Source organism: Physeter macrocephalus, chromosome 8, assembly GCF_002837175.3.
Source record: "Physeter macrocephalus isolate SW-GA chromosome 8, ASM283717v5, whole genome shotgun sequence".
NCBI classification, from domain to species: domain Eukaryota; kingdom Metazoa; phylum Chordata; class Mammalia; order Artiodactyla; family Physeteridae; genus Physeter; species Physeter macrocephalus.
Genome location: NC_041221.1, coordinates 102403002 through 102416470, shown reverse-complemented (window position 1 = coordinate 102416470; position 13469 = coordinate 102403002).

Genomic DNA, 13469 nt, shown 5'->3' with positions numbered 1-13469 from the left:
ACTCAGTACCAAGAAAATATATATCCACAGCTTTCTACTCCCATTTAATTTGCTCCAAAGGGATGTATCATATGTTGAAAATTCACCTGGTATTGTGGAGACCAAATTTCCCTAAGAGACACAATGCCAGATGTACAGGAACATGATCTCTACAATATAAACTATCAATGTATGTCAAATTCAAATGCTCTGGAATCATAAACAGAAGCTTGACTTTACTGACAAAATTATACTTTTTAATTATACTAGCTATCCTCTCCATGATAGAATTCAACTCCAACATCATTTTCCAGTCCAGAATCCCAACAATAAATACCAAAAAACTTAGATTAATATCCAGCCTTTAATTAAGTAGCTCAAAAAATGCCTAAATTTATAACTATTTCAGGTGTTTATAAATTTATTCTGGAGAAACTATTTTCCTTAAAGACAATGTAGTAAACAGGATACTCTTAACCTTAAATGTATAGTTTATAACTTTTCCTTGTCTTTGTCATACTTTATAATCTGTATATTCACCATAAGCTAGTCAGATATTTTTTAAAATTCTAATATAAAAAGGTAATTATGAAAATAAAAACATATTTACACACAAAAAGTTGGAAAGGAATGTTCATAGCAATATTATTCATAACAGCCAAAAAGTAGAAACTACCCAAACATCCATCAACTGATGAACGAACAAATGTGGCATATCTGTACAAAAAGGAAAAAGTACTGATACATGCTACAGCATGGATGAACATTGAAAACATTTTGCTAGGTGAAAGAAGCCAGTCACAAAAGACCATACGTTGTAGGATTCCATTTATACGAAATGTCCAAAATAAGCAAAACAATAAAAAGATAATAGTGGTTACCGACGGATGGCATTAAAGGGGAGGACTGCTGAAAAATGGGGAGTGTTCTAAAGCCGATCGTGGGGCTGGTTGCATAAGTCTGTGACCATACTAAAAAACATCAAATTATAGAATTTAAGTTGGTAAATTGTATGACATATGGATTATATTTTAACAAAGCTGTATTTAAAAAAGTAATAGCAAACTTCAGCAGTACTTCTGCTATGTTTATAAACTGCCTTCCCTCCATTTGGAGGACATTCTTTCAGTATGAAGCTTCCTAACCAAATATTTGAAGTTAATGATCCTCCTGCTCTTCCCCCTTAGAGATGACTCAAAGGGATGAAGGGACTTGCTCATCATTATACAGCTAGGTGGCAACAACTAGAAAATAAATATTCTCTACTCTCATCAGGCTTTTGTCAATACCAAGAAAGTTTCTTATTTGCTTCCTGTGAAATGGATTTGCACCTACTGTAAGAATTCTCTGATAATCCTTTTGTTATATTGTGACCAGCTTCTTTCTAAAATATGTATTACTTATTTTTAAAATACTTTATCTCAATATGTAAATTGACTATCTTCTTCCTTGACCGTTTTCTTTTTAAATGGAATAGCCTCACTCTCTATGTGGTAGTTAGGTCTTGCACATTTGAAACCCAACCATTTTTAAATTTAGATAATTTTAAACTGTTTAATATCTTTATAACAAAGGATGTCTAGAAATGATTTAATTTATAAATATATGTAATATTTTTTCTTTCTTTGCTTGCTTAAAAGTAGTCCTTTAGATAATTGCTGCTTTAAAATTTTTTTTCAGGTATCAATTTGAAAGTAATAATTCATGTCACTTTGACTAAAGCTATGGTTTTTACATTTGGTATTTGAATCACTGAAAACTCCAGGCTCATCCTCTTGACTTTATGATCAAGGCTCTAAAACAAAATACCCATGTGGGAATTGCAGATATTTTATTGGTGATATCCTGATCGACTGTCCATTGAAAGATGGGATCTGTCCTCCACTCCTAAGAATCTCTAAGGTTTCACTTTCCTCTTTAATTCTTCTGAGAACAGCTTTTATTCTGCCCTCTTCCTCTGTCTATTCTACCCCTTTGTTTTAATCACCTTACTTCTCTTATTTCCCTCCCACCCATTTCCTGAACAATCTCCCGAGGTAGGCTTTCTTCCCAGGTGAACAATTCATATTAGCTTTTACCTAGAAGGTGTCACAATTTTCTCTCTGAGATATGGAGGAATAACTGTATCCCACAATTAGAAATAAAATAACTGAGACACAAAGATCATTAACAACATTATCATGATAAGTTAACGATAAGTTTAAAGATAGAGACCAGTTCTTACTTGAGATCTACTATGGACATTCAAGTTACATTGATTAATACAAATTTAGGAAACCAGGCTCAGATTTCACCAAATCAGACAGAAACACTGAAAAGCAACTGAGTACAGCTATCAGTCTTTGAAACCTATTACAATAGTGTGTGCTATATACAATATTTTTTCTCTGTTAAGCTACTTGTAATTAGGATGCATGCATTTTAAATATTTATTGAAGGCTTGTCCACTAACCCTGCTGTCTTTTGCAAAACCACCTCAGGTAGAAAATGTCTTCTTCCTTTGACACCGAAGTATGTTACCTATAACAGAACCTAGCATTTTTTCTGCCTCACATTCTATGTATGTTTTGTCTCTTCTACTAAAAAACAAATTTCTTGAGAGTAGAATCCACATCTGAGTCATCTTTCTCCAACCAATGATACTAGGCAATTCATTTTCAAGCAATAAAGCTCAGTATTTGCTGCAGGAGGATATGTTCCTATCCTCTCCATAGCCCATGGAATTGTTGCAGAGCTATGAAATATGTTTCAAAGCTGTCATTATTTTTTTGAACTATGAGAACCTGAATTATTTTCCCTCTTAACTAAACAAGAATAACTGTTATTGTCAGAATTATGGGAAAAACCTTCTCTTTGCAATCTTTAGATAAAACCCAAGTATTACAGAGGGTACATTTTAAAAATCCATAAATATTACTACATCCAAACATTCTTCAATACTTTCCATATCAAACTTGTCCTTTAGAGACCACATTAAACAAAATGGATCCATGCATTTCCCCAAAATGATAGACAGCAAGCATCACAAGTGAAAGTTAGACAATCTGTCTGATAGAAGAAGCTTTACCACTCATTTAAATGAAATTCAAACCCCTAAGGAACTCAGAAATGCAATGAGAAAAAATGATTTTGCCAACATAATACTAACCTTTCTTTAAACACAGATTTTTGCTTTAGGAACTTCATAGACATTTCATACCAAGTAGTTCCAATGAAAATGTAGGAGAGGAGACTTATGTAAGAGCCTGACCCAACATGGAAAGAACAAATATATATTTAAAGCAAATAATTCAACAAAGCTCATTTTTCATAATTTTCATAGCAATATATTTAAATATATTTAAATAAAGGGTTATTAGCTATTCTAATTCTTCAAAACAAATTTGATCAATAAAGTAGAATAAGGGGTATATATCACATTAATAGACTGAACTCTGATATCAAACCTGAATTTGAATTCATGCCCCATTACTTAACAACCATGAGACACTGGGCAAGTTAGGCAACCTCTCTCTGCTGTACTTTCTCATCTGAAAAATGAAGTAAATAATTGTTCCCACCTAATAAGGTTATGTGGCTTAAAAGAGATACTGCTTATAAAGGGTTTAGTAGAGTACAGGTACATAATTAAAAGTACGGGTACATTTTAAAACAGAAGTATCATACAATAGTATGGATAATTGAAGTCTTGAAGTTACCTTTATTTCAATTTCTTTTTGAAGTTTCAAAACCAAAAATACATTATTAACTGAAATAATCTCAAAATGTCACTATTTTAGAAAAAATATCTCATTATAAGCAACACACTAAAGTTTTAATTTTTAGGAAACATGACTCACTCAAATAAGATTCAAAATTTTAATGTTATCCTAAGAAAGGGGGCTACTTCTATAACCTTGGGCAAAGAACAATCCCCTATATCTAGGAACATTATCTTCATCTATTTTTTTCTGTTAAATAGGTTGGTGGAGGGAATAGGGTAAGGAATGGTTACAGATAAAAAAAGGACACTCTCCCAGGTAGCCAGATTAACACATGAAACCCTTGTATTGGTTTGGACACCAAAGTGAAGCCATATTGCCCTTCCATCTGAACTAACTTTGAATATGTGCATAGAACATGTATTTTAACCACCAGGAGATTCAGATGATTATCAGCAAGTGGAAGGCAGAGCAATTTCTCAAAAGGTGGCAGGGACCCAGTTGTCAAAATCAAGTTGAGAAGTAAAATTCTAGTTTTTCGGGGGTGAAGGAAAAGGGGAGAATGAAAACTGCCAAGAATCCAACTCTTCAGGGGCACTGCATGAGGTCCAAGGCAGAAATGCAGGCATGGAGGAAACAAAGAATTAGGGTAAGGCCTAGGTCTTAGGATAATACCCTAAAAGATCATTTGATGGTCTCAAAAACTGAACCTTCTCGGGGCTTCCCTGGTGGAGCAGTGGTTGAGAATCTGCCTGCCAATGCAGGGGACACGGGTTCGAGCCCTGGTCTGGGAAGATCCCACATGCCACGGAGCAACTAGGCCCGTGAGCCACAACTACTGAGCCTGCGCGTCTGGAGCCTGTGCTCCGCAACAAGAGAGGCCGTGACAGTGAGATGCCCGCGCACCACGATGAAGAGTGGCCCCCGCTCGCCGCAACTAGAGAAAGCCCTCGCACAGAAATGAAGACCCAACACACCCCAAAATAAATAAATAAATAAATAAATTTTAAAAAACAAACAAAAAAAACTGAACCTTCTCAAATTTCTCCTGCCCAAGATAAGAAATAGTCTGAAGATAGCAACCAAGCTATTCCTAGGGGTGGAAACCAAATGCCTCCAGTTTGAGAAGACAGACTTCAATATCTGATGGCTCTCACCCTGTGAAGGAAGACTTCTTTGCAGAATACTGAGCAACAAAAAGAATACTAGCAGCATCTAATGGCCTACTGAAGTAAGTGCCCCCAGACCTAGGTCCTAAGATAGAAAAAGTGAGATCCTAAATAAACATGCCAAACTACTGATGGACTTTAATGGATTTCTTATTTCTGGGAGAATAACAATGGAAAGAGGGCAATTGTCTAGACTACCACCTTCAAAGCATCGTGGGGAACATAAAGAAGCATAAGATGTCCAAAGAGTTTAGTATAACTGTATTCTTCCTGCACAGTTTACCCAGTTAGATTAAAATCAGTAAAGCATGGCTGAATATATTGATCTTTTCATATTCTTGATCAATCAATATATAGAGTATTAAAGTAATGAAGAATTAATTTCAAGAGAGTAACATATGACACATTTTCTGCTCTCAAAGTAGATACAGTTACAGAGCCTACTTAGATTCTATTTCTATATCTACACCTGGCATTTTTAACCACGTTCTTACAGGAACAGTTTGATAGTGTAACATTAAATGGAAGGAGAATTTTTCCCTGTTTGCTATTTACCCACCCGTCTAAATCATTTACCCTGTGCCTATGGTGCTCAACCTTAGTTTATTCTAAATAGTTCTAAAGAGCAGTTGAAATAAATCATTTGGAAGAATTATTATATCACAGAGACAAGTCTATTAGCAATGTTGCCAAATATTTGTGCATAAAAGGGCAACAGTATATTTTTTAAAGGAATTTTTTTTAATTGTCAAAATGATCTTACAGGGATAGAAGATGCTTCTAGAAAAAGCAGTGTCTGATAACTGAAAAGAAAAAATTAATTAAGCTCCCCTTTAAAGGTAGAAAAGTAATGGACATTACCTGAATTCTCATTCACTTGGCAGCTTTTAAAATATTAAGCATTAGTTAAATCTTACCTCTAACTGTTATATTAGAATTTAGCTTTGAAAACTAAGAATCATTCCTTTTCTGAATGCAGCATAGTTGCAAGTTTCCCTTTAAAGCCTTTTTAGAAGGCAGTTCTTTCTATTCACAACTCACTTCTCTTCTTTTCTTAATTAGTAGCTTGAATGTGATTTTCCTTTTTTTAAATTGAGCAGGCTGTTTAGCTAAATGGTGTTTTTGACATTCCTGCACTGGGGACAGATTCAAAACCAAGGCACAAGACAATAGAGATTGACTACATACTTCAAGGCCCCAAATGGAGGGAAATGCTGGTAATTACAGGAATTCGGCAACACTTTGTCTCTTGGCATCTGTACTTGGAAAAACAATGAAATAATCATGCACAAATATGATGTGAAATGTGTTTATGGAGCGGCATGTTTTATTAACACTGAGCACAGCACAGAGATAAGCACCACTTGCTAATTTTAAAATTTCTATGAACTGTGGCAATTAAGCCTAATAATTACTTAAAGACTATAACAAAAATGAGTCCATTTTGTACTGCATTTTAGAGAAAAAAATAAATAGGATGCTAAAGTTCAGTTTGGATGATGTACCACCAGCACAATTTTGTACTTTTCCTACCTGGTATGATCTGAAACTAGAAACATCTCCTAACATATGAGTCTCAAACTTAGGAACTTCCTCAGTTCATATTTTGCTTCTTTGCTAATTTTTTCTTGTTTTTGTTGTTGTGGAAACTATTTCTTGGGGGTCTTTTGTGCCTTAGATGTTAATTTTATAGAGTGTCACTACATACCATGGGTGGCCATCAGGAAACAGTAGGTCTAATTGAATAAAGTACTGAATATATTAATTGTTCCTTCGAGAATAGTCATTTTTCCCATTACAGATTCTTCTCAATAACAACAAAACAGCCACTGATTTTCTTTAGTCCTTTGATGGAAAACTAGGGAAGGGAGGTTTGTTAGAGCCCTGGGCAGAGCAAAACCACCGTCTTAGCCCAATGAAAACAGGCTCAGACTGGATACCAAAACCACCAGAAATTGCACTGAGGATTAAAAACACGAACAGACAAGACATTGAATTATTGATCATTAATAAAGGTGTATGTCAAGGAAAAATTTAATATATTTTAGTTTGTTCCCTATGGTGGAAATAAGACATTTCGATTAATTAATAGAAAATAGTGTATCCTCTATTTTCTCCCCTCCATGTTCTTGTGCTATCTTTTGCAATTCATTGTCAATTCTTGAGTAATTTTAAAAGATAAACTTAGGTATTTTACTTTGTACCGAGAGGATGAAAACACAATGAATAGCTCTGAGTATAAACCAGGGAATGCCAAGCTTTATTCATCTTTGTTCTTTCCTCACAGAACAAGTTTATTATGGCATTTATATGGAAAAAAAATATTCATTGTATTTGATATAGAAAAGGGATGTTGTCAATAATTATTTCTGAGCCAGAGTCCTGTCAGCAGGAATGGAACACAATTGCCTCCCCAACCCACAACAAAAAACTCAGATGAGTTGACTTGCAACACTCTGTCCATTGCTTGTATTCTTCCTGCATTCTCAGCAAGATTATTCCAAAATGCTGGTACATATTCCACAGTTGCAGAGGCAATTTCTCATTAGACCTGTAACTTGACAGAGAACCATATTACCAAGGAATATGGAAAAGCAGATTGTGCCAATAGCATATTTTCACTGCCTCTCTTTTTTATCTGCATACACATAGTTGAAGAGGAACAAAGCTGGCCCTGGGCAAAAAGATGAAGTGGGAAATCTAAGCTGAGCTTCTTTCTGTAGTCTCTAATCCTCCTGAGTTATGAATTCTCCCCAGCTTCCAAAACCCCACCCAAAGCTCACACATACATATACACATACCTCAAACTCTCTTTCCTCTTGGTTTCAGGTCAAATGCTGACAGCAATTTTTGATTCCCAGCATAAATAATTCTAAGCCAAAAAACTGATTTTCTCTGAGATATCTGCATTTTAATCTAAACTTGTTTGTGAGATATAAAAACCATCTCCACTTAGAGAGGGGTAAAGGTAAAAAACAGTGTTCAAGGAAAAAAAGGTAAAACTGAGAGGGGGAACAAGACAAATTTTTGGAAGAAGGTCAAGCAGGTCCTTTTGTTTTGCCAAAAAATTGTACCAGCCACCTCTCAGAATCAGTTTTGAAGGCAAGTGTGTTCGGTAATATCAGAAAAATGAAAGGAAACTGTGTATAGAAGTAATCAACATCAGGAAGGTCCACACACTTATTCTCACATTGCTACAAGGCTTATTCAACTGCTTCCATTTAAAAAGAAAAGAGGGGAGACCTTCAAGATGGCGGAGTAGTGAGACGTGGAGATTACCTTCCTCCCCACAAATACATCAGAACTACATATATGTATGGAACAACTCCTACAGAACACCTACTGAATGCTGGCAGAAGACCTCAGACCTCCCAAAAGCCAAGAAACTCCCCACGTACTTAGGTAGAGCAAAAGAAAAAAAGAAAAAACAGACACAAAAGAATAGGTATGGGACCGGCACCTCTGGGAGGGAGCTGTGAAAGAGGAAAAGTTTCCACACAAGAGGAAACCCCTTCACTGGTGGAGACGGGGGTTGACAGGGGGAAGCTTTGGAGCCACGGAGGAGAGTGCAGCAACAGGGGTGCAGAGGGCGAAGTGGAGAGATTCCCACACAGAGGATCAGTGCCGACCAGCACTCAACAGCCCGAGAGGCTTGTCTGCTCATCCGCCGGGACCGGTGGGGGCTGGGAGCTGAGGCTCGGGCTTCGGCGGTCAGATCCCAGGGAGAGGACTGGGGTTGGCTGTGTGAACACAGCCTGAAGGGAGCTAGTGAGCCACAGCTAGCTGGGAGGGAGTCCAGGAAAAAGTCTGGACCTGCCTAAGAGGCAAGAGACCATTGTTTCAGGGTGCACGAGGAGAGGGGATTCAGAGCACCGCCTAAACAAGCTCCACAGACAGGCACAAGCTGCTGCTATCAGCGCAGACACCAGAGATGGGCATGAGACCCTAAGCCTGCTGCTGCAGCCACCAAGAAGCCTGTGTGCAAGCACAGGTCACTATCCACACCTCCCCTCCAGGGAGTCTGTGAAGCCCATCACTGCCAGGGTCCCGTGATCCAGGGACAACTTCCCAGGAGAACACACGGCACGCCTCAAGCTATTTGCAACATCACGCTGGCCTCTGCCGCCGCGGGCTCGCCCCCCATTCCGTACCAACCTTCCCCCAGGCCTGAGTGAGCCAGAGCCCCCTAATCAGCAGCTACTTTAACCGTGTCCTGTCTGAGCGAAGAACAGATGCCCTCAGGCAACCTACACGCAGAGGAGGGGCCACATCCAAAGCTGAACCCCAAGAGTTGTGCGAACAAAGAAGAGAAAGGGAAATCTCTCCCAGCAGCTTTGGGAGCAGCAGAATAAATCTTCACAATCAACTTATGTACCCTGAATCAATGGAATACCTGAACAGACAACGAATCATCCTAAAATTGAGGCAGTGGACTTTGGGAGCAACGATATATATATATTTTCCCTTTTTCTCTTTTTGTGAGTGTGTATGTGTATGTTGCTTGGTATGATTTTGTCTGTATAGCTTTGCTTTTACCATTTGTCCTAGGGTTTTGTCTGTCTTTTTTTTTTTAAGAGTTTTTGGCACTTGTTATCATTGGTGGATTTGTTTTTCGATTGGTTTGTTCTCTTCTTTGTTTCTTTTTTTCTGTTTTCTGTTTTTATTACTTTTTAATTTTTTAATTTTAAATAATTATTTTTTATTTTAATAACTCTTATTTTATTTATGTATTTTCTTTCTTTCTTTCTTTTTTTCTCCCTTTTCTTCTGAGCTGTGTGGCTGACAGGGTCTCGGTGCTCTGGCTGGGTGTCAGGCCTGCGCCTATAAGGTGGAAGAGCCGAGTTCAGGACATCAGTGCACCAGAAACCTCCTGGCTCCACGTAATATTAAACAGTGAAAGCTCGCCCAGAGATCTCCATCTCAATGTAAGACCCAGCTCCACTCAACAACCAGCAAGCTACAGTGTTGGACACCCTATGCCAAACAACTAGCAAGACAGGAACATGACCCCAACCATTAGCAGAGAGGCTGCCTGAAATCATAATAAGGTCACAGATACTCCAAAAGACACCACCAGACGAGGTCCTGCCCACCAGAGAGACAAAATCCAGCCTCTTCCTACAGAACACAGGCACCAGTCCCCTCTACCAGGAAGCCTACACAACCCACTGAACCAACCTTACCCACTGGGGGCAGACACCAAAAACAAGAGGAACTACGAACCTGCAGCCAGAGAACAGGAGAGCTCCAAAACAGTAAGTTAAGCAAAATGAGAAGAGAGAGAAACACACAGCAGATGAAGGAGCAAGGTAAAAACCCACCAGACCAAATAAATGAAGAGGAAATAGGCAGTCTACCTGAAAAAGAATTCAGAGTAATGATAGTAAACATGATCCAAAATTTTGGAAATAGAATGGAGAAAACACAACAAATGTTTAACAAGGACTTAGAAGAACTAAAGAGCAAACAAACAATGACGAACAACACAATAAATGAAATTAAAAATTCTCTAGAATGAACAAATAGCAGAATAACTGAGGCAGAAGAACGGATAACTCACCTGGAAGATAAAAATAGTGGAAATAACTACTGCAGAGCAGAATAAAGAAAAAAAATGAAAAGAACTGAGGACAGTATTAGAGAACTCTGGGACAACATTAAACACACCAACATTTGAATTATAGCGGTCCCAAAAGAAGAAGAGAAAAAGAAAGGGACTGAGAAAATATTTCAAGAGATTATAGTTGAAAACTTCCCTAATATGGGAAAGGAAATAGTTAATCAAGTGCAGGAAGCACAGAGAATCCCATACAGGATAAATCCAAGGAGAAACACATGAAGACACATAATAAAGAAAGTATCAAAAATTAAATACAAAGAAAAATATTAAAAGCAGCAAGGGAAAAACAACAAATAACATACAAGGGAATCCCCATAAGGTTAACAGCCGATCTTTCAACAGAAACTCTGCAAGACAGGAGGGAGTGGCAGGACATATTTAAAATGATGAAAGGGGAAAACATACAACCAAGATTACTCTACGCTCCAAGGATCTCATTCAGATTTGACAAAGAAATGAAAACCTTTACAGACAAGCAAAAGCTAACAGAATTCAGCACCACCAAACCAGCTTTACAACAAATGCTAAAGGAACTCTCTAGGCAGGAAACACAAGAGAAGGAAAACGCCTACAATACAAAAACATGGCCTGTATATATGCTGTGTACAGGAGACCCACTTCAGACCTAGGGACACATACAGACTGCAAGTGAGGGGATGGAAAAAGATATTCCATGCAAATGGAAATCAAAAGAAAGCTGGAGTAACAATTCTCATATCAGACAAAATAGACTTTAAAATAAAGGCTATTACAAGAGACAAAGAAAGACACTACATAATGATCAAGGGATCAATCCAAGAAGATATATTATCAATTGTAAATATTTATGCACCCAACATAGGACAACCTCAATACATAAGGCAAATGCTAACAGCCACAAAAGGGGAAATCGACAACACAATCATAGTAGGGGACTTTAACACCCCACTTTCACCAATGGACAGCACATCCAAAATGAAGATAAATGAGGAAACACAAGCTTTAAATGACACATTAGACCAGATAAACTTAATTGATATTTATAGGACATTCCATCCAAAAACAAGAGAAGACACTTTCTTCTCAACTGCTCATGGAACATTCTCCAGGATAGATCATTTCTTGGGTCACAAATCAAGCACTGGTAAATTTAAGAAAATTGAAATGGTATCAAGTATCGTTTCCAACCATAACGCTATGAGACTACATATCAATTACAGAAAAAATCTGTAAAAAATACAAACACATGGAGGCTAAACAATAGAATACTTAATGACCAAGAGATCATTGAAGAAATCAAAAAGGAAATCAAAAATACCTAGAAACAAATGACAATGAAAACACGACATCCCAAAACTATGGGATGCAGCAAAAGCACTTCTAAGAGGGAAATTAAGAGCAATAAAATCCTACCTCAAGAAACAAGAAACATCTCAAATAAACAACCTAACCTTATAGCTAAAGCAATTCGAGAAAGAACAAAAATACCCCAAAGTTAGCAGAAGGAAAGATATCATAAAGATCAGGCCAGAAAATATGGAAAAGAAATGAAGGAAACAATAGCAAAGATCAATAAAACTAAAAGCTGGTGCTTTGCGAAGGTAAACAAAATTGATAAACCATTAGCCAGACGCATCAAGAAGAAAAGGCAGAAGACTCAAATTAATAGAATTGGAAATGAAAAAGGAGAAGTAACAACTGACACTGCAGAAATACAAAGCATCATGAGAGATTACTACAAGCAGTTATATGCCAATAAAATGGACAACCTGGAAGAAATGGACACATTCTTAGAAAAGCACAACCTTCCGAGATTGAACTAGGAAGAAATAGAAAATTAAAACAGACCAAACACAAGCACTGAAATTGAGACTGTGTTTAAAAATCTTCCAATAAACAAAAGCCCAGGACCAGACGGCTTCCCAGGTGAATTCTATCAAACATTTAGAGAAGACCTAAAACCTATCCTTCTCAAACTCTTCCAAAATACAGAAGAGGGAGGAACACTCCCAAACTCATTCTACGAGGCCACCATCACCCTGATACCAAAACCAGAGAAAGATGTCACAAAGAAAGAAAACTACAGGTCAATAACACTGATGAACATAGATGCAAATATCCTCAACAAAATACTGGCAAACAGAATTCAACAGAACATTAAAAGGATCATACACCATGATCAAGTGGGGTTTATCCCAGGAATGCAAGGATTCTTCAATATATGCAAATCAATCAATGTGATAAATAAACCATATTAACAAATTGAAGGAGAAAAACCATATGATCATCTCAATAGATGCAGAAAAAACTTCTGACAAAATTCAACACTGATTTATGATAAAAACCATCCAGAAATTAGGCATAGAGGGAATAATGCAATGATTCTTCAATATATGCAAATCAATCAATGTGATAAATAAACCATATTAACAAATTGAAGGAGAAAAACCATATGATCATCTCAATAGATGCAGAAAAAACTTCTGACAAAATTCAACACTGATTTATGATAAAAACCATCCAGAAATTAGGCATAGAGGGAATTTACCGCAATATAATAAAAGCCATATATGACAAACCGACAGCCAACATTGTTCTCAATGGTGGAAAACTGAAACCATTTCCACTAAGATCAAGAACAACACAAGGTTGTCCACTCTCACCACTATTATTCAACACAGTTTTGGAAGTTTTATCCACACCAATCAGAGAAGAAAAGAAATAAAAGTATTCCAAATCAGAAAAGAAGGATTGAAGCTGTCACTGTTTGCAGATGACATGATACTATACATAAAGAATCCTAAAGATGCTAGCAGAAAACTACTAGAGCTAATCAATGAATCTGGTAAAGTAGCAGGATACAAAATTAATGCATAGAAAACTCTTGCATTACTATACAATAAAGATGAAAAATCAGAAAGAGAAATTAAGTAAACACTCCCATTTACTATTGCAACAAAAAGAATAAAATACCTAGGAATAAACCTATCTAAGGAGACAAAAGACCTCTATGCAGAAAAC